The sequence below is a fragment of the Aotus nancymaae genome, unplaced genomic scaffold (genome assembly GCF_030222135.1).
Source record: "Aotus nancymaae isolate 86718 unplaced genomic scaffold, 86718_ANA_hifiasm-v0.15.2.pri h1tg000041l, whole genome shotgun sequence".
NCBI classification, from domain to species: domain Eukaryota; kingdom Metazoa; phylum Chordata; class Mammalia; order Primates; family Aotidae; genus Aotus; species Aotus nancymaae.
In genome coordinates, this window is record NW_026988455.1 from 36,691,833 (window position 1) to 36,714,354 (window position 22,522).

The window sequence follows — 22,522 nt, forward strand, 5'->3', positions numbered from 1 at the left end:
ACATTCGGTTTGTTTATAACAATGCCTGTCCTCAAGAGAGACTGCAGCCTAGGTTGACCTGGGTGAAGGAAAATACCCAACTCCAGTGGGTTCTAGCCTTCCTGTCTCACCTGAGGGAAAAACAGAACAAAACTGAGGGGCCCTGGTGAAGGTGGCAGCCGAGGGGCACAGGCTCACTACCAAGACTGAGACCTATTTACGGGACTGTAGAACACTTCCTTTCCCCACACGCTTTCCACCACATTAAGAGGGCTGGTGTTTAATAACAGGGGAAAACAATTGGAGGAACTATTTACTAAGCCTCTAGAGAAGATTTAAGGCCAGGCCTGGTGGCTCACGCTTGTAATGCTAACACTTTGGGAGGCTGAGGTGCACAGATCTTCTGAGGTCAGGAGCTCGAGACCAGCCTGGCCAATATGGTGAAACCCCATCTCTACTAAAAATAAAAAAATAAAGATAAAAATACCTGGGCATGGTGGTGCACACCTGTAGTCCTAGCTACTCGGGAGGCTGAGGCAGGAGAATCACTTGAACCCAGGAGATGGAGGTTGCAGTGAGCCAAGATTGCACCACTGCATTTTAGCCTGGGAGACAGAGCAAAACTCTGTCTCAAGAAAAAAAAAAAGTGACAGCTTAAGAGCCCTTTAGGGAAACTCAAAGACAACAGGGAGACCAAAACGAGCACATCAGATGAAGGTTTAGCTTTCAACACCCACAGCTACAGCAAACACAGCTGAAGTTCCTTGCCAGAAAAACATAAAACCTCATACAAAATGCCTGTTTACAGCAGTCTCTTTCACCAAGGACATCATGTCCAGCTTTCAACAAAAAAATCACAAGGCATATGAAAAGACAAATAAAGTGATGGATATGTGGTATTATTGAATGGACTATGAAAAGCATCAGTTAATCTTACCAGACATTAGTCTTTCTTTGCTCTCTAAGCCTGCCCCACCTGATAGGAGCTAAAGGCTGCTTTTCTAGGACCATCAACCAGGAAGTAGAGCAGGTGGACTGCTTGAGGGGAGCCAGGAGGAACTACTTTGCCCTGACTCTTCCACTCCTCTGAATATAAAACAGTGTTGATAAATCACGTGGCTCCAGTGGCTTGTTCATTACACATTCATTACATACAGGTGATTTCTTAAGAATAATAGAGATGGGGGACTCCATGTTTGGATCCACTTCCACGAACACTCCCTTCGTGGAGGCCTCTCTTCTCCTAAACTCTGTCTCTCTCTATTCCCTTCCACTTAGTGTGGAACCTGCTTTCCTCTTCTGCATTCCATCTTTCTGGATTCTCTCACTCAGTGTGAGAGTTAGCTGTTTCTTTCTCTCTCCTTCTCCTGTTTCTTTCTCGAAATAAATCACTTTCTACAAAAAAAATTAAAAAATTAAAAAATAAAAAAATAGAGATGGATATTAAGAAATATAGAGATATAGAGATGTAGGTATATAGGTATACATATACATTTAATTAAGGTTATGATTGGTATAAAGATTTTCTGATATATAGAAACTATTCATAAATCTGTTAAATTCCTGTATTATTTTTCCTTAAAAGGAAGACAAAACATTCTCTCTCTAGCTGCATCACAGTAATAACCACTCAAAAATAATTGTTTAGGCCAGGTGAGGTAGCTCATGCCTGTAATCCCAGCACTTTGGGAGGTCGAGTCCAGGGTGGATTGTCTGAGGTTGGGAGTACAAGACCAGCCTGACCAACATGGAGAAAGTCTGTCTCTACTAAAAATACAAAATTAGCCCCAAGTGGTGGTACATGCCTGTAGTCCCAGCTACACAGGAGGCTGAGGCAGGAGAATCGCTTGAACCCGGAAGGCAGAGGTTGTGGTAAGCTGAGATCACACCACTGTACTCCAGCCTGGGCAACAAGAGTGAAACTCCATCTCGGGGGGGGAAAAAAAAAGGTGTGGTCTGTCAATTAGCAGCGGCAGAATCAACTGGAAGCATGGCTAGCGACGTAATTTGTGTGGCCCAGTGAAAAATAAAAATATGGGCCCTGTTCAAAAAGCAGGGAAAAAGTGCTTTCTTTTTCCACAGTCTCTCAAGTTGTCATGGTGTTTTCTATTTGCCATTTAATATCATTTTTTTTTGAGACTGGGTTTCCCTCTTGTTGCCCAGGCTGGAATGCAGTGGCACGATCTCGGTTCACTGCAGCCTCTGCCTCCCAGATTCAAACAATTCTCCCACCTCAGTCTCCCAATTAGTTGGGATTACAGGGGTGCACCACCACACCCAGCATATTTTTGCATTTTTAGTAGAGACGGGGTTTCATCACATTGGTCAAGCTGGTGCCTAACTCCTGATCTCCGGCGATCCACCTGCCTCGGCCTCCCAAAGTGCTGGGATTACAGGTGTGAGCCACTGCGCCCAGCCCATTTAACGTCATTCCAAGTAAAAAAAGGAACATTTTTAATGACTAACATAGATTTACCACTCATTTTTTTATCAAGCAATGCCAGTTTTAAATGCAAATATGTGAGCATTTAATTCCAAAGGTGGAATCATCGAAATAACACAACTTGTATTTTGTAACTTGTACACACAGGTGTATTTTGTTCTTACCAGAACAGTGGGAATGCTAAATAAAGTTGAGTAACTTTATTTAGTTTTTGCTTCTTAATAAGCACATATTCTACTCACAATACCTTCCGCTTCCTGAAGGATAGGGAAGGACTGAAAGGAAAAAGTACTTTCTCTTCTATGTCATCATTTTCAGCATCTGTGGTTGGCTAATACAGGGAATCGCTTGAACCCAGGAGATGGAGGTAAATAACTCAGGAGAGATATGATAGGGTTTCTTGGTCATTCATGTTTCTTAGAACATCACTGCCTTCTTTCTGTGTTCATAGCAAGTTCTGGTACCAATGGCAAGCATGGCTTCCCCAGGCTGTCAGTGCCCCCAAACTTTACCAAATCACAGCCATAAGACACCACTTGGGACTTGCTGAACTCCCACCAAAATTTTATACTCATGGGGCATCTCAAGCACTATATGCAAATGAGGAGCAAAAGACAGTGGCCACGCATATTCATACTGCACTGCATAGATCTCTAGTCTCCGGCTGGCTGGATCGCCCCATCAGACTAACAAAACACAAGTTCAAATTTAAAATTCACTTACAATTTCAAGAAGGTGAAAATAGTGTGTTAAACCAAGTCCAGAGCCTAGGTGACTGCATAGGTTGCAGCTTAGGGGTTGGCTTTGCTTAGGAGCTTGATAAAAATGCAGGTTCTCAATGCTGCCCACCTTCCACCCCACCCCCACCCCCAGACCTGTTGAATCAGAATCTGCATCTTAAGATTCCCAAGTCAGTCATTTTTGGGCACTTTTGGAGGCTCTGGTCTGGTCTAGACCACTGAGAATTCTATCACCCAGGCTGGACTCTGACTTTACCCCCTGGGAGGCAAATGACAGCTTTCTCTGATCTGCCCCACCCTCCCTCTTCCCACCTCTGGGCCCTATTTGCAGCTCCCCAGGATGTTAGCAACTGGATTGCTGGCTGGCTTTTCTAAAAACAGATTTATGAGGCTTTGTTCAAATCTCAGGTTTCATCTGCCTCCCAACCATCCAAGTCCTTTGTATATTCATGAATCCCCATGGCAAGGAAGAAACCACAAAGAGCTTCTAATAGGGGCCTTCCTTTAAAGACCCATTTTAAGGATAGGGGCCAGAGGCAGAGCCCCCCAAAAGATGAAAGGCTTGTTAATTTACATGTCAGTGTGTAACTGGGATGTCTTTATTATTGAGAATTCAAGAGTGAGCATCTTGTTTCCTCACTGTTTGCTATTTCATTCTATTTATTTCTCTACTTTTGCTAGCTTTAAAATTACCCAGAGTGCATGAGGATGCAGTGTACCCTTTTTTCTACTGTTTGAGACTTTTTATGATGAAATGTTGAAAACATAATAACATGTCCCCCAAAATCTTTAAAAAAGATAAAAGGAGGAGAAAAGGGAGTTGAAAATTTGTGTTTAAGAGTAGGCTGGGCTCGGTGGGTCACGCCTGGCCTTCGGGAAGCAGATAGCTTGAGGCCAGGAGTTTGAGACCAGCAGACCAGCTTGGTCAACATAGTGAGACATCGTCTTTACAAAATATACAAAAATTAGCTGGGTGTGGTGGCACACACCTGCAGTCTCAGCTACTCAGGAGGCTGAGGTGGGACGATCACTTGAGCCTGGGAGGTTGAGGCTGCAGTGAGCCATGATGGTGTCATTGTGTCAGAGATGTGTGAACCAGAGTAACTCTATCTTGAATAGGAGCTGGGTAAAATGAGACTGAGACCTACCAGACTACATTTCCGGACAATTAAGGCATTCTAAGTCACAAGATGAGATACCAGGTCAGCACAAGATACAGGTCATAAAGACCTTGCTGATAAAACAGTTTGCAGTAAAGAAGCCGGCTAAATTCCACCAAAACCAAGAGAGTCACTAGAGTGACCTCGGTCATCCTCACTGCTACCCTCCCACCAGCGCCATGACAGTTTACAAATGCCATGGCAACGTCAGGAAGTTACTCTATATGGTCTAAAAAGGGGAGGCATGAATAATCCACCCGTTGTTCAGCATATCACCAAGAAATAACCACAGAAATGGGCAACCAGCAGCCCTCGGGGCTGCTCTGTCTATGGAGTAGCCTTTTTTTATTCCTTTACTCTCCTAATAAACTTGCTTTCACTTTACGGACGCGCCTTGAATTCTTTCTCGTGTGAGATCCAAGAATCCTCTTTTGGGGCCTGGATCGGGACCCCTTTCCTGTAACAACTGTTGCAGTTCTTTCTTTTGCTCTACGCTAAACCTAATTCCTATTCTTCCTTTCTGAAGTCTTCTGGGGAATTACCACTCCCTCTTCTACAAATCGAGAATTATGGAGCCCCAGCCTGTGTGGCAGAGTGAGAACCTCTCTCGAAAAAAAAAAAAAAAAAAAAGAAAAGGAAAGAAAAAGAAATTTTTAAGAATAACAACTTGGGAAACAAATTAGGTCAAAAAGCCAAATTAGTGTAAATAAAATGTACAGGAGGCCATTTGTTTGAACCAAGTCCCTGCACGAGGCCCAACAGACCAAATTAAGATAGAGTCACTCCTGCTAGTGTTCCCTACCACCAAGCCACAGCTAAGTTGCTTACCTGAACTTCCAAGAAATCAGGAGAGAGAGCGAGCTAATAGCCAAATCCTGGAACAGGCCATTCTCAATCAGCATCATGATGAAATTCCCTCTGCCTTGATCTTACAATGAAGGTAACTTCGAAACAACGAATCCACCTGTTGTGTTTCTGCTTTGCTCAGCTTCTTTCTGTCTGTAAAACCACCCTCCTCTGCCCAGCTCATCACAACATTCTTTTTACTTTATAGAATGAGGCAGATTCTGAATTTTCTGATTCTAGAATTTCAGATAAAAGCCAATTAAGATCTTTAAACTAAACTTGTAATTTTGTTTTATGACATTAGGAACTTTCACCTTCTTGTATCTCTCTCAGCCTGAGTCCTGAACTAGAATCACCCCTCAGCTAACATAGAGTTGCCCCTCAGCATGTGAGCAATGCTTTACTGCCCTTCTATGTCGCTGCAAGTCAATAGGGAATTTTCTTGCACAGTAGTGGTTCCCCTCCTTCTGTGAGGGAGAGCATTTTAAAAAGCAAGAGAAATGAGAAAGGAAAAAGACAAGGAAAGAGAAGCAAACAAAAGAGAACGTTTTCAAAAGATGTGTGCTGCCCTTTGGATGGGCATGGCCTCCTTTTCCTCTTCTCTGCTAACCCCACCAGAAAACTTTCTCCCAGATGGTCAAGACTGTCGGAAGCCAATGTTGACTGTAGCTGCTTATAATTTGTTAGTACCTTTCTGGCATAGCGATATCTCAATTTTAAGATCAAGCCTTTATGTTCCCTGATCAGCACTGGAAATGGTATACAGAAAAGACACTGAGGGATACGGTGAGGGGGTAGCACAGAGGCCGTGGGGGGCATGAACTGAACCCACAAGGAGAGTCGGGGCAGGACTTGGACCTCCGGAAGGTCTTGGGCTTTTCAGCAGCGCCACTTTCCCCTCGTTTCTCCTCCACCCCCAACCACGGCAGGAGCAACAAAGAAACAGCCTAGCAATGAGCTCCTCGGGGTTGAAGTTTTACTGCATAGCCGTGTGCTGTGAAGAATTTTGTTATAAATTGCCCTGTTTGCACAATGATGGCATTCTTTTTTGCATCGCCAACTCGGGACATTTGGTAGCATGAGTGACAGGGACATTTTAAATTCATGGGAAATACAAAACCCCCTTTGTGGGCATTGGTTTCAGTCACGGCCTCAGGTAACAAGAGTTGAGCTAAGTTTTCCTTCTTTTCCCTTCCTTATCCATTGATTCTCTGGCCAAGGTGCTATCAAGTAGCCTGGTGACCCATAGGCCAAGGGAGAGAGGAGGAGATGAAAAGCAAGTTAATTCACCAGATGGAGAGTGGGACCATTTCAGCGGGAGGCAGCTGCATTTCCAAAGCCGGATCAAAATCAAGTTCAAAAAGCTAAGTCCTGCTTGAAGAGCTGAAGGCATAGAGATAGGCCTAGGTCTGAGCTGGAACAGGAGGTGAGGAACTCCTGTGCTCACCTCCATCTCTCCAGGGCCTGGGTCTGGCAGGACGTAAGCTGTAAAGCCCCCACTGTCTGTGGTCAGAAGTCTTGCAGTCCTTGGCTCAAACTGTGTTTCTGCCCTTGGACAAGTTACTTAACTTCTCTGATGCTCACTATCTTCATCTATAAAATGGGAACAATACTATCATCTGTCTCATTGGCTTTCTGGGAAGAATCAATGCAGAAATATATGCAATGGCCTGATAGCCCAGGGCACATAGAGTTTAATAAGAAGTAGCAGTCATGGGAGTAGTTGTTGTTTTAAAGAGGAAGTTGTTGCCAAGGAGTCCAGCCTCACATATTTCAGAAGCACATATGGAAGGGTTGTCCATGAGCTGACAAAGCCTAAATCATCTCATTTCCCTCAGAGCCCAAAGATCTGGCAGGCAAGCCACAGCCCTGGGTCATGACTGAGTGAATCCACACCATTGCCCTTCATGAGAAATACCTCTTCCTTCTTGCCTTTCTCTCTCTTTCTCCTGCCCATCTCCATCTCTTTTTTCTCTCTCTTTCCTTCCCCAAAAGCCCCATCAGCTGTACTTTTTCCCTACAGAGCAACCTTAGGAAAGTCATCTCATGGTGCTGAGCCCCACTTGCCTCTCAAGGCAGTGAGGACGATGGAGCAGATGCTCTGTAAGTCCCTTTGGAAGTTGGCATTCCACAATCATCCAGTCCTCTCCTTTCCCCCTTCTCTTTCCATGCCTCTTTCACACTCAAACTCCTGGGAGAAAATTCCACTTGGTTGAGGGTGGGTCACATGCCTGCCGCTGCAGGTATGGCAATGTTGGAGAAAGGCTCTGGAGCAGGAATCCTCCAGAGACCTTGGGCTTCTTTAGGAGAAGAGGAGGACCTGATTTTATAATCCTCCATGACTGCATGATTTGTAGAAGAGGGAGTGGTAATTCCCCAGAAGAAATCAGAAAGGAAGAATAGGAATTAGGTTTAGGGTAGAGCAAAAGAAAGAACTGCAACAGCCACTGTGCAGATAAAATTGGATGTATGCTTTCTCTCCTTTCCATTCATGTATTTATTCATTTATCTATTTATGCATTCGCCTTTGAGTGTCTAGGCCACTGGAGACGCAAGCCTTACCTGAACTTGAGAATGCTTAGAAATTGTCATCTTAAAATGTTCATTGAAATATTTGGGGGGAAGTTCAACAATAATGAATCCTCTCAGGAAGCAGAGTGGATCACAAGAACTAAATTGAATCTATCCTCTGGGTCAACCAAGTCTTTAAGGGAATGGTTACATAAGACCAGACCAGGCATACCAGACATTCAGAGGAACTCCCAGGATGCGAGCCAGCCCTAGAGTTCTCAGTCTGGAGTGGATTTTGTTCTCCCTAGGGATATTTAGCAAAGTTTGGAGCCATTTGTGGTTGTCAAAACTGGAAGGAAGGGGGACTGCTACTGACCAGGATGCTGCTAAACATTCTACAGTGCATAGGACAGCCCCCAACAACCAAGAATTATCCTACCTAAATCATCAACAGTGCCGAGGTTCAGAAATCCTTAGCAGATGGACAAGGGGCCTTTCATCCCATTCATCCTGATATGTTTTGTTGAGTCTGAGAACCTTATTGTCGTAAGTGCTGACTAAGGGGACCGCAATCTAGTTTCACCCAACCAGTCTTTAAATCCAGGTGCCAGTTCTTCCACTAAGGAAGTCCCCTGGAGAATCCTTGCCCAAGATCCTTCTTCTTTCCCCTCTGAAACAGTGAAGGGGCAGGCTTGTAACCAAGTTTATCCAATCTGAATTCTCCATGGGTCTTGCATGTTGGCTAAATGTTTCAGTATAGAAGGTTTAGTTTTCTAGAAGCCAGGTCAAGACTGATATGAAATTCCTCTTCTGAGATCCCTTTCATCTGCCTCATCAGCTGTAAATATAATTCTCTGGCATCTCTTAGATCTTATGAGCTGCGCCATATTCTTCCAATAAAGTTTCTTTTTCCTTCAATTAGTCAGTCAATTTATTTCGCTTGCGACCAACATTCCTGATACAGAGAATCTTCAAATCTCTTTAGTAACTTTCAAACTTTATGTGACATCCCAAGTACGTCCCATCCTATCACTCCAAGAAACTTGGGATCCCAGAAATATCCTGGTTCGTACTCTACTTCTCTAGATTACCATTTGATTACCAGTTAATCAAATGACCAACAAGAATTTATTCACACTCATATATGTTGAATAATGTCAGCTCAAGGAAAAGTCAAAGTGGAGAAGAGGAACGAATATTTCCTGGGTGTCTACATGTGCCACGCACAATGTGAAGGACTTTATATTTAGAACCTTCTCTCAACTTTATCACTATACTGGATGTTGGTGTTGCTATCCCACTTTACATTTGAGATACATGAGGACTGGAGAGATAAACTAATTTTCATAAGACTATATATCTAGTAGTTATTAGAGATGGGATTTGGATTAAAGTCTATCTGTCTCCAAGGCCCTTGTTTTTTCACCTCTATGTAAGAGATGGCAAACTGTGGCCCTTTGGCCATATTTTGCCTGCCACCACTCACTTTTGTAAATTAAGTTTTATTCTAACAGTCATGCTCATTCTTTTGCTCTATAATGGCATAGTTGAGTTTTATGTAATGGAAACAATAAGCATTGCAAAGCATAAAATATTGCCTACTTTCCATTTATAGAAAAAGTTTCGGCTGGGCACAGTGGCTCACGACTGTAATCCCAGCATTTTAGGAGGCCGAAGCAGGTGGATCACCTGAGGTCAGGAGTTCGAGACCAGGCTGGCCAACACGGTGAAACCCTGTCTCTACTAACAACACAAAAAAATTAGCCAGACATGGTGGCAGGGGCCTGTAATCCTAGCTACTCAGAAAGCTGAAGCAGGAGAATTGCTCAGACCTGGGAGGTGGAAGTTGCAGTGAGCCAATATCATGCCATTGCACTCCAGCCTCGGTGACAGAGGGAAACTCTGTCTCTAACAAACAAACAAATAAAACAAACAAAAAAAAAAAAAAGAAAGAAAAAGTTTGCTAATCCCTTCTATACATCCTACTCTGTTCCTCATATGTAGATTCCCTATTTCTGGTTCACTCTTCTTTTGGGCATTTCTTTAGATGAATTCAGACATCTGACTCTGCATTCTTCTTTTATCAAACCTAGTCAGAAAAGCACTGTCTCATTCATACAAAAGGGTAAGTGACCAATAAAGCTTAATGTTTATCCCTCCCATGGATATTTGCATTTTAAGAACCAACCAAAACCTTAGGCCAAGAAAGCCAGTCTGGCGGGAGTTTTTGGTGGGAATTCTGAAGCAATGGCTTTATTTCACAGATTTGCCATTGAATCACTTAGATTTTAGATGGGCCCCTTCCCTGGGTCTCCCAGAATCATACCACATATGATTAAAGGACTGTGTAAAGACTGTAGTCCTTTAATCTGCTCTTTGCAGGCATGGCCCATTAAGAAAGGCCTTGGTTAGGTGCTAATCTTAAGGTCACTGAGGTGATTGCTACTTCTGCTCAGGACCAGGACCCTGGCTACTGATTTCAGATGTCCTGTCTTCATATACTTTCTAACTCTCTCAATTTGTAAAGATGACAAAAAAAAAAAATTAAAAGAGTCAATACACTATTTTAGCAACTAGTAACATCAGCACAGTTATCTCTGTACAGCAATTGCTGAAGATGGTCAGTTGCAGTGATCTACAGCTGGGTTTGGTGTTGACTATCAAACTCTCCTCACTAGTGTAAGCTTTGTCAAGAGAAGCTGAGGTTCTTTTCTAGATGGAGCCCAGGGCCTCTTCTTTTCCTACTTGGTGCCATGCCATTCTCCAATATCTCTGTGGCCCACGCTTGTGTGCACCAGCCTGACTGTGTCCTTGAATTAGAACCAATGCAGAAATTGCAAAGCATGTCCTGGTGTGACAGATGGGAAGAAAACCACTTCCCACCTCCTCACCTCCAGAGACTCACTCTCTGCTGGTGATTTTATCTCTTAACTGGTTTTTAAGTATGATCTTTCCTCTCTTCTATTACTACGCTCAGTGACCACATCTTACCATTTTTATAACCTCTTAACTGAGCATCCTGAGCCAGCCTCACTCTCTCAAGTCCATCTCTGACACTGTTTCTAGAGAAATTTCTCTAAAATTCAGCTGGGCACAGTAGCATGTGCCTGTTATCACAACAACTCAGGACTGAGGCAGGGGATCACTTGCCTGGGCAGCATAATGAGACTCCATCTCTAAAACACATTAAAAACAACAACAGCTACAATAAACTGTGACCAATGTCCCTTGCAGTGGCACCCAGTCTCCTTGCAGTGCCACCCAGCCTCCTTCCTAGACACCACATATCCAGGTCATATACTTGAACACATCTGGTAGGCATTAAACAATAGAGAGCAGTGTGGCCTGGGGTGAGCTGGAGGCTCAAAGGCATGTAGATTTCATTCAAACACTGTGTGGCAGTAAAATCACCATCTGCAGACTGAAAACAGTCCACAAGCAATGCATTTGCTACCTCAGGAGATATGCACGGTCCCCTTTTTACCATGATATAAAAGTCTTCTCTGGCCTGCCTTCCGCTGTTGATCCTCATCCCCAGCTACAGTCTGAGTCTTACTTCAGGCTCCTGCCAGCCCCATGTGCTTGATTTCCCCTGTGTTTCATGCCTCCCTGCCCCTGCTCATCTTTCTTTCTTTCTTTTTTTCTACCTCCTGCTTACTCTTTCTTTAAAGCTCAAGATCCTTTCCTGGATCATCCCTCGCCCCCAGGTGAGCCAATATTGATCTTTTGTGCCTTTCTAGAACTTCATGCTGGCCTCTATCATTACAATGGCTGTATTTTTTTTTACTGTATTATTTTTAAATTATATCCTTCCTGTGTTCCTTCAAAGTATATTAAGTTCCTTGAGAGCAGGGAAATGTGGCATTTGTGCATGATTCTCCATGCCTGTGTCCATAATAACCACTCATCAAATAAATATTTGCTGAACCAAACACTGACCTGAGAGCCCAAGAGAGCTCTGCCTGATTCCAGGAGTCGTTTGTTAGCTAGGGATTTGCTAGTGTTGGGCAAACACGCTATGTCTCAGTTATTCTTTCTAGATGGAAATAGCATACTTTCCTCAAACGGAGTTTATGGAATTAAATAAAATGAAATAGGTGGGGTGCGGTGGCTCACGCCTGTAATCCTAGCACTTTGGGAGGCCGAGGCAGGCAGATCACAAGGTCAGGAGTTCGAGACCAGCCTGGCCAACATGGTGAAACCCCGTCTCTACTAAAAATAAAAAAATTAGCTGGGTGTGGTGGCACATGCATGTAGTTCCAGCTACTCAGGCAGCTGAGGCAGGAGAATTGCTTGAACCCAGGAAGTGAAAGTTCCAGTGAGCTGAGATTGTGCCACTGCACTCCAGCCTGGGCAACAGAGCAAGACTCCATCTCAAAATAAATAAATAAATACAGTAGTTAATTAATTAAAGGTACATGAATAAATAGCACAGGGCCTGACATTTAGTTGGAACTAAAACAGTGTAATGTTTTAATGAAACTATCTCAGAAATGGCTCAAAGTCCAGCAGTTAAAGTGTAGGTTATCTTTGACTATATGGCTCATCTAATTACTTCTTATCTTATTTTCTATTGCGTCAGCATAAACGCGCTCTGTAGATACCAAAGTTGGCCATGGTGTTCAGAATAAAGGCTACCTTCAGGAAGTGTTGGCTGAGAGGGAGCATGAGGGAGCCTGTTAAACTTTGGAAACGCTCAGTTTCCTTATCTTGTTGGTGTTTACACAGGTGTATTTATCCAGGGTTATGGGTGGAATTGCATCCCCCGGGAAGATATGCTGAAGTCCTAATTTCCAGTACCCACAAATGTGACCTTATTTGGAAATAGGATCTTTGCAATATAATCAAGTTATAATGAGGTCATTGGGCTGGCCCTTAAATCCTATATGATTTGTGTCCTAATAAAAGGAGGGAAATTTGGACACAGACACACAAACATGAGAATGCCATGGCAACACACAGGAGAAGAACACGTGACAACAGAAGCCAGTATTGGAGGAATGCCAAAGATTGGGGTCATCCCCAGAATTCAGGAAGAGGCAAGGAAGAATTAGATCTAGAATTTCATAGCATGTCTCTGCTTACACCTTGATTTTCAACTCTAGCCTCCACAACTGTGACGGAATAAATTTCTGTTGTTTTAAGCCATCCAGTTTGAGGTACTTTGTAAGGCAGTCCTAGCAATACAGATTTTGGTACTGGAAAGTGGAATGTAACAAATACAGAAAATGTGGAAGTGGCGTTAGAATTGGGTAATGGTGAAACCTCCTTAGCAAAGATGATGAAAGTGGCATGGCTGACTCCATCTTTCTTCGAGCCTCACAGGCTGGCTGACTTCACTCATTTCTGTGCAGAGGCCAAGCTAACTGTGGGAGGATATAGTTTTAAAGTTTAACTTGGAAGCAAGGATGATAATAGTCTTTTCCTAAAACGAGCTCCATCCTTGCTCAGAGACTGAAAACTAATGAAAGGCGGTGAGATTAGGATTATGGGAGGGGCCTGAATTCTGCTAAAATGTAGGGATAGTTTCTATAATCCCTCACTGCTCAGAAGTCATGTAGCCAGAGGTCACAAGATTTGTGACTTCCCCAATTGTTCTTATGGATAACAATCACTATTATAGAAACTAAAGTTGGTTTTTTGAGATGTTTTTATACTGTCCACTTCCAGACTCATGACTCATGACTCAACAGATCCTGTGGCCCCCAACTCAGAGGCAGACTCACAGCACGAGGATGGATTTCCACACCCCTATGATTGCAGCCCCAACCAAACAGCAGCACCCATTCCTTAGTCCCCTGCCCACAAAACTATCCTTGAAAAACTGAAACCTCTGAGACTTTGGAGAGACTGATTTCAGTAATAACTCCATCTTTCTTTGGCTAGCCTAGCATCAATTAACCTCTTTACTGCAATACCACAATCTCAGGGAATTGACCTTGGCTGTGCAGCAGCAGGAAGAACCTGATGGGCAGTTACAATGGGTGGAGGTAGAGGAATTTTCAGGAGCTTGATAGTAAAAGCCTAGATTGCCTTGAAGAGATTGGTGGTAGAAATATGGATGTCAGCTAGGTGTGGTGGCTTATGCCTATAATCACAACACTTTGGGAGGCTGAGCCAGGAAGATCACTTAAGCCCAGAATTTTGAGACCAGCTTGGGCAAGATGGTGAGGGATCGCCTCTATAAACAATTTAAAGAAAGAAAGAAAGAAAGAAAGAAATATGGATGGTAAAGGCCATTTTGGTGAAAGTTTAGAAAGAAGTGAGGAAAGCTGGAGAAAAAGCTTTTATCATGTTAGAAAATACATATATTACTACAAACAGAATGTTGCTAGAAATATAAATGTTAAAGGTGCTCCTGGTAAAGCCTCAGATGGAAGTGAAGAACATTGGTATTGGACACTAGAGGAAAGGTAAACCTGGTTATAAAGTAGCAGAAAAATTGGCTGAATTATCTTCTACTGCTTTGTGGGAAGTAGAACTTGTAAGCGATTAATTTGGATATTGAGCTGAGGTGATTTCCAAGCCAAGTGTGAAAGGTACAGTCTGGTTTCTCTATGCTGTTCAGAGTAAAATGCAAGAGAAAAGAGACAAATCAAGGAATGAACTGCTAAGCATAAAAGAATCAGCATTTGATCTGGAAGATTCTCAGGCTATCCACATGACCTGCTCTGGAATTAGAGTCAAGGGTGTGTCTGGACAATCATTCACTAAAAGGATTAGATATATGATTTATGAATCCAATCAACTATCTTAGCAGACTCCAGGAACAGAGATGCAATTATCCAACAAGTATCTATGAGGGACTCTCTTGTCTCATGGCTTAGACCCCTGGCTTACCTGGGAGGCTGATGATTTTGACGATTTTATACCAGTGGAAATGCACCCAGCCCAGAATGAAAGGGGCAGAGACAAGATGAAATAAAGGAAGAATGAGTCTGAGGCTAGAGCCACAGATGCAGGTGGACGGGACCCCTGGTGGGTCAAGAAGGTGAGGTCATCCAACCAAGGGGCCAAGAGAACAGAGCCTCGAGCCACAGAAGATTCTTTTCAGGCCTCGAAATCTAATGAAGTTTTTCCTCTTGGGTTGTGGACTCGCTTTAAGCCAGTGATTTCATTATTCCTTCCGATGGTTCCCTCCTTTTAGCTCTGTGTTTCCGAGTGAAGCCTTAGGCAGTGTTTCTGCCCTGGGTCTCTATTCAGGTGACTCAGTTTGGAGTGCAAAATCAACACCAGAGAGCATGGCAGCCCTCTGCGCCTTCCCATTGTGTACTGTGAGGTCTGGGTGCTCCGGCACACTGATCTCTTCAGGCAGCACCACCCCTAAACAATGATTCTCCTGGCAGAGGAGAAGCCAGGAAGCCCAAATGTGCTCTTTGCAGATTGTTTTAAGGGCTGCCTTGCAGACTCCTCCCACCTACCTACAACAGCTCATTTCCTTTGCCTTTGGGTGCCCTTCCAGATCTCCTGTGTCGGTGTGATGTTATATGGGTGCCAGATCTCTTCCCTGTCACCTCGTGAGGAACCTGCCATTCTCCCCTTAGAATTCGTGCTGCTTTTTAGGAATCTTCCCCATGTAACGGGATTAAAATATTATGCTTCTTGGGAAAAGTTCAGCATTAGCCAGTATCAAAATCCATGTAGCTCAGCTCATTGTCGAAGAGCCCAAAAGAGGACAGAAGTAAGAAGCGCAACAAGAAGAAGAAAAAGAAGATCCTAGTTTGTGTGGGAAAAGGGCTGACTTAAAGAGCACAATTCGGTTTCGCTAGACACCTGCTCCATCCCCTTCCCATACCTGGTTCCACATTCCCAGGCATTTTCTCTTTGAAGAGATACAGAAGTAATGGTTGTTTCCATTCCCTCTGCAAACTGTGGAAAGGGAGACGTCTTGCCGTTAATAAAAGACCGTGGAGGCCATTGAAGGGGCTCTGTTTTCAGGTGGTGTCAGCCTGAGTCTGTCAGTGATGCCCTTGTTTCTTTAGACAATCATTCTACTTCCTTGGTAAGGTGTCCTGGGCTTCCCTCTGGCCGCATTCCTGTACACTTTTCCCATCACACCCTTCACGGCAGCCATCTCAGTATATTTTCTTTTATTTTCTTCTTTTTTTTTTTTTTTGAGTGAGGGTTTCGCTCTTGTTGCCCAGGCTGGAGTGCAATGCCACAAGATCTGCAACCTACGCCTCCCCGGTTCAAGCGATTGTCCTGGCTGAGCCTCCTGAGTAGCTGGGATTATAGGCATGTGCCACCACACCCAGCTAATTTTTGTATTTTTAGTAGAGACAGGGTTTTATCATGTTGGTCAGGCTGGTCTCGAACTCTTGACCTCAGGTGATCCACTCACCTTGGCCTCCCAAAGTGCTGAGATTACAGGCGTGAGCCACCGAGCCTGGCAGGATATTTTCAGTTTGCTAAATGTGTCCCTTTCTCTTCTCCCTCTGCAATGAGTGTCCTTCCTTCCGCTGTACCCAGCTGGCCCTATGGAAATGTTTCCCCTTGCCTCTCCCCACAGCAGCTTGTTTCAGGGTCACTCTGGGCTCCCTTCCTGCTGTGCAAACTATCGCACTGCACAATAAGCATTTCTCTTCTTATCTGACTTCTCCTTGGGACTATACCTCCTGGACACCAGGGACTGACTTTACTCTCTGCATTTTAGCACCTGACAAGGTTAGGAGTACCTTCTGGGTACTCAGAGGGTGGCTGGGTGTTAACTTTAAGGCAGATAGTCTAGTATTTTAACTTACTGTTTAGTGAAACAAACACAGACGTGCATGTACCCTTTTGCACATTTAGTATTGTGATGACACAATATTACTTCCATGCACAAGCAGGTCATAAAAAAATCAGCCACAAATAAATAGATGATTACTTTTAGAAGAACCCACAATTTTGTTTTACTGTGTGAATCATTAGAGAATTTCCTCCATGGTTGTTTGGGCTTCCTGCTCATATTTAAAAGTGGACTGTAAAAGGCTCCGAGTGAAGAGCAAGAAAATAAATAATAAATAACCTGATTTAAAAATGAGCAAAAGATCGAAATAGACATTTCTACAAGAAGACATACAAATGGCCAACAGGTATATGAAAAGGTGATCGACGTTGTTAATCATCTGGGAAATGCGAATCCCGACCACAGGGTGCTATCACCTCACACCTGTTGGCATGGCCATTATATAGTTTTCTCTACATCATCTCAGATACTTTATATATATAATATATTGTATATGTTTTAAAAATATTTTAATATATTTTATATAATATATATTTATATGTAGAAATATGTTCTATATATAAATAAAAAAATGGGCCAGGCCTGGTGGCCCACGCCTGTAATCCCAGCACTTTGGGAGGCCGAGGTGAGTGGATCATGAGGTCAGGAGATCGAGACCATCCTGGTCAACATGGTGAAATCCCATCTCTACTAAAATGCAAAAGATTAGCCAGGCGTGGTGGTGGGCGCCTGTAGTCCCAGCTACTTGGGAGGCTGAGGCAGGGGAATCGCTTAAACCCAGGAGGTGGAGTTTGTGGTGAGCTGAAATTGCGCCACTGCACTCCAGCCTGGGTGACAGAGCAAGATTCCTTCTCAACAAAACAAAACAAAACAAAAAAACAAAAATCAAAAAAACAACTTTGAGAGAGGATATAGAGCGTGCACTGTTGCTGGAAATGTAACATGGTACAGTTGCTATGGGAAACAGTACGGAGTTTCCTCAAATATTAGAAATAAGACTACCATGCGACCCAGCAATCTTGCTTCTGGCGTACATCTGAAAAAACTGAACTCAGGATATGGAAGAGATATCTGCTAGTCTATGTTCACTGCAGCATTATTCACAATTGCCTAAATATGGAAGCAACCCAAATATCTATCAACGAACAAACGGAAAAAGAAAATGTAGTGCATACATACAATGGAACATTATTTAGCTTTCACAAAGAAGAAAATCCTACAATTGTAACAACAGGGATGGACCAGGAAGACATTCTATTAAATGAAATTAAGTCAGTCATAGAAGGACAAAGAATGCACAATCCCTTTTATGTGGAGGCACCTAAAATAGTCAAAGGTATTGAAGCAGACAATAGAATGGTGGTAACTAGCGGGTAGGGAAGGGCAATATGGGGAGTTGTTGTTCAATAGGTATAAACTTAGAGTGAAACAAAAGTGAGTAAGTTCCAGAGATCTGCTCTACAACGCAGTGCCTGTAACTAACAGCAAGTACTGCTAAATGAAGTTTACCCTAAAGCTGCCTCCCTGTGTATTTTAAGTCAGCCTAAAGGCTTCTCCATACTAACCAGATGCGTAAACAGACTGCACCCTACTCTTGTAACAATAGCTATCCTTCAGCCACTCACAGGTGATCTACTGGGCAAACTGTCCAAACAAGGCCAACTCTGAGCTGTAACCAATCCAGCTGTTTCTGTACCTCACTTTTGTTTTCTGTCTGTCATTTTCCTTTTTCTGTCCATAAATTCTCTCTAACACCACAGCAGCCCTGGAGTTGCTCTGAAGGTATTCTGTTTCATGGGTGGGGTTGGGGTACCCAAGTCTCAGATCGTTCTTTGCTCAGTTAAACTCTGTTAAATTTAATTTATCTACAGTTTTTCTTTCAGCAGTACTTACGTGCAAAGTCACTAAGTTGTATACATTAATATGTACAGTTTCTTTGGATACCAATTATATAATAAAGTTGAAAAAAATAAAGATTAATTGCTTCTTGGCCTTTTGGCTAAGATCAAGTGTAAAAAAAATAAAGATTAAAAAATAGAAAACTCTGGCCAGGCACACTGGCTCAGCACTTTGAGAGGCCAAGGTGGGTGGATCACCTGAGGTCAGAAGTTGAAGACCAGCCTAGCCAACATGGTGAAACCTCATCTCTACAAAAATACAAAAATTAGCTGGGCATTGTGGTGCATGCCTGTAATCCCAGCTACTAGGGAGGCTGAGGCACAAGAATCAATTGAACCTAGGAGGTGGAGATTGCAGTGAGCTGGCATTGTGCCACTGCACTCCCACCTGGGTGACAGAGTGAGACTCTGTCTCAAAAATAAAATAAACTAATAAAAATAAAAATGAAAAGCTCTAAGTGTATAGATGAGGCTTATCCACTGGGGGCCTCCCAGGTTCAAGCCATTCTCTGCCTCAGCCTCCCCAGTAGCTGGAATTACAGGTGTCTGCCACCACACCCAGCTAATTTTTGTATTTTTAGTAGAGATGGGGGTTTCACCATCTTGGCCAGGCTGGTCTTGAACTCCTGACCTCGTGGTCCACCTGCCTCAGCCTCCCAAAGTGCTGGAATTACAGACGTGAGCCATCGTGCCCAGCCTACATTCTTTTTTATTGTACTGAGTTTTCAGAATCTGGTGTGTATTTCACACTTAACTCACATTTCTATTTAGAATAGCCAGACTTCAAGAGCTCAGAAACCACATGTACTTAGTGGCTGCCGTACTGAGCAGCACAGCTCTAGAAACTAAATTTCCAGTCCTGTGCAAAGGTGAGGGAAGGGGCAGGTCTTCTGTTGCAAGGCATTGAGAAGGAAGCTGGGAGTCCAATTGCTTCTTTTTTTTTTTTTTCTGAGACAGAGTCTGTCTCTGTTGCCTAGACTGGCATGCAGTGGTGCGATCTCAGCTCACTGCAACCTCCGCCTCCTGGGTTCAAGCAATTCTCCTGCCTCAGCCTCCCGAGTAGCTGGGACTACAGTCTTCTTCTTTTTTTAAACAGAGTTTCACTCTTGTTGCCCAGGCTGGAGTGCAGTGGTGCAATCTCGGCTCACTGCAACCTCCACCTCTCAGGTTCAAGCAGTTCTCCTGCCTCAGCCTCCCGAGTAGCTGAGATTACAGGCATGTGCCACAAGGCTCGCCTAATTTTTTATATTTTTAGTAGAGACACAGTTTCTCCATGTTGGTCAGGTTGATTTCAAACTCCCACTCTCAGATGATCCACCCACCTCGGCCTCCCAAAATGCTAGGATTACAGGCATGAGCCACCGCGCCAGGCCCCAAATGCTTCTTAAAAAGACTTTTGACTGACTCTGTTTTCCCATTTGCCCCCATTTTAGAAATTCCTGGTGGCACCACTTTCTGAGCATTTTTGTGGTTCTGTGGTGCAAACTGGATGGATGACTCACCTGCCCCCACTGCCAGCTTAGGTGTTCGTCTCACCAAATCTGCTGGATCAGCTCATACTCATCCCTCAGCTTTCCATCTTTCCATTTTTCCTTGGTGTTTCCTCCACTCCAGGTCTCTCAGTCCTCATGGTTTGTGGCTTTAAAAAAAAAAAAATGCATCCATTTTCATTTTATTGGGATGTTTGAAGAGAACAGAGGTAAACATAGACGCTGAAACCACCATCTTTAACTGATCATCAATAAGTTTTCCATGTCACTGGAATATGATTACTTTTGCCTATAAATTTTTATTGTGTCTGGTGTTTTGGTTTAAATCATCTGAAAACCCTGTGTATGAAATAACTGTTTCCAAAAGGAACAAATGCATGAATAATGAGATATCCAGGAGACTGACTTAATCCTCAAATGTCATCCAATCCGGTTGAAACCAGTGCCAGAAAGCAACACCCTCTGGGTCACCCTTCAGGGAGCCTGTTTCCCTTCCCACTCCTAGCTCAGCTCAGCTATCTCAGTGACCACGGTGAGAAGAAAGCCCCCAGAAATAGCAAACCAAATGCAAGAGGGAGCCATGAGTCAACTGTTCCGCCTCCCTCGACCTCATTGCCCAACTGTCTGCTAGAACTGACCACTTCCTTGTAATGCACGCCGCTCTTTTTCTAGCATGAAGATTTAGCTTAACTCTGCCTTCCCTTGCCTTTGGCCTCATTTCTTTTTTTAAAAGGTACTGGGTTCCCTTTTGTGCTTTTTTCTCGAATTTTAAAAATAAAGCCTAGGCCCCTAAGAACCCAGAGCAACGTTAGAGTCCAGTCTTCATGTGTAATTGGTGGGGGGGCTAGTGGCTTTGGGGTTCTTTGTTGGTCTGGTTTTGTGCTTACTAATATATTATTCTAGAATCCAAGAACAAATGAAACGTAATTTAAATATGTATTAGATTATCTCATAACGAAATGCCAAAAATTAGATTTTATTCATAATATACAGAAAAAAAATCAAGTTCATTCCTTTTGCATAAACGAAAGCCATAGGAATCAAGAAATCTTCAGACCTAGAGATCTCATTTAGCTGGCTTCTTTTACTGACACAAGGGATAGTTCAACTGGATTCCATACATATCTGGACAGCAGACAGTAAAGATAAGGGAAGCCCTAGAAGCTGCTAAGTGGTATCAGAACACAGAGGAAATTTCTGCAGACGAGATAAAGAGAAGTAAATTTGGGGGTGGGGGTATGATCAAAGGAGGAATCTTGCTGTTCCAAAGTTTGCAGTAGTGCAATCAGCTAAACAGGCAGATTGAGTTAAACTGAAAGGACGTTGGCGCTTACTGGGTTCTGGTTTCACAGGATGCAGCATGTTATGGCCGTGTGCTGCCCCTGCCTCCACCCAGGTATCCCGTATATTATTTCCCCAGCACACATTTGCAGCTCTATGCGTTGGAATATATTTTATTCACATCATTTTTTTTTTTTTTTGAGACAAAATCTCACTCTGTTGCCCAGGCTGGGGTGCAGTGGTGTTGTCTTAGTTCACTGAAACCTCTACCTCCTGGGTTCAAACAATTCTCCTGCCTCAGTCTCCTGAGTAGCTGGGATTACAAAAACCTGCCACCACGCCTGGCTAATTTTTGTATTTTTAGTAGAGACGGGGTTTCGCTATGTTGGCCAGGCTGGTCTCGAACTCGAGTTCAAGTCATCTGCCTGCCTCAGCCTCCCAAAGTGCTGGGATTACAGGCATGAGCCACTGCACCCAGCCTATTTACATCACTTTTTTTTTCCGTCATAAAGAAAATAGGATTGCCATTAAAAAAATTCTCGTTACATTAATATTTCCTGGCAAAATATTTTTCTTATAAAAATGCCATGTTTGCCTAGGTATTTATGGTTTTCAAGACATTTCAAAACATCTTACCTCACTTCCTCTTCACAACAATGCTATATATGTGGAGAAAGGTACTCTTATCAGGCTTCTTACTTGTTGATCAGTGTATTTCCTTATCACCCCATAATACAAAGGTCTAGAGGTAGAACAACAATACTGCTGGAAGAGAGCAGGGTCAGGACTGGACTCCGGGCTTCCTGGCTTCTAGCTGGAGGCACTGTCCCCTGAGGATCTTTATTACCTAAGCCTTTAGCTCCTTGCCCCGAGGTGGCCACCAAAACATACTTGATCAGAAACAAACTCTCCTGTCAACTAAGAGCTGACTCAGGGTTGGTCATGGTGATGATTTAGGGCTCAGAAGAAACATAATGTTTCTTTTCTTCTTTCTCCTCGTCTTCTTCCCTTTTCTACTGTAACAATTAGTGCTAAAGTCATTCAGCAAGGCAGAGAAAGTTGGTCGCTCTGGAATAGGGGTGGTGGCCCAGCATAGGGGTCTCCCCTCAACAGGGTGAGGAGAGTATTCATGACTGAGGACAGCCTGGTGTATCAGAGAGCCTAATAAATAAGAAGGGTTTCCAGGTAAGAGGGGTGCCTGTAGTGGGGCTGTGGGGGGAGAAGGGAAGCCCCTCCTCATGGAGACACAGTCTAGCATAGGTGTAGAGTCCAAGGAAGATGCCCCAAAACTGGTATGGGGGACCTGGAGACCCCGCTGGGTAAGAATAACACCACCACAGCAGCAAGTGCCTTGCGTAGGGAATCACTGCCCGAGGGGCCAAGGAGGGGAACTGCATAGGACATAGCCCTGGGTAGGGAACCAGAACCCCAATGGGGTGAGGACAA

The 22,522-nt window shown here is 43.6% G+C and overlaps 1 protein-coding gene across 6 annotated transcripts in view; it reads right to left on the reverse strand.

The window, feature by feature from the left end:
• GCNT1 (glucosaminyl (N-acetyl) transferase 1) overlaps window positions 1-22,522 on the reverse strand; it is a 198,186-nt gene that overhangs the window by 83,425 nt on the left and 92,239 nt on the right. For 5 of the 6 annotated variants that reach the window (XR_010337025.1, XR_010337028.1, XR_010337029.1 and 2 more), the window contains exon 3: window positions 19,808-19,944. The exons of the other annotated variant lie outside the window; for it this stretch is intronic. The gene's annotated coding sequence lies outside the window, so the exon portion shown is untranslated. The remainder of the gene's footprint in view (window positions 1-19,807; window positions 19,945-22,522) is intronic. 6 annotated transcript variants of the gene reach the window in all.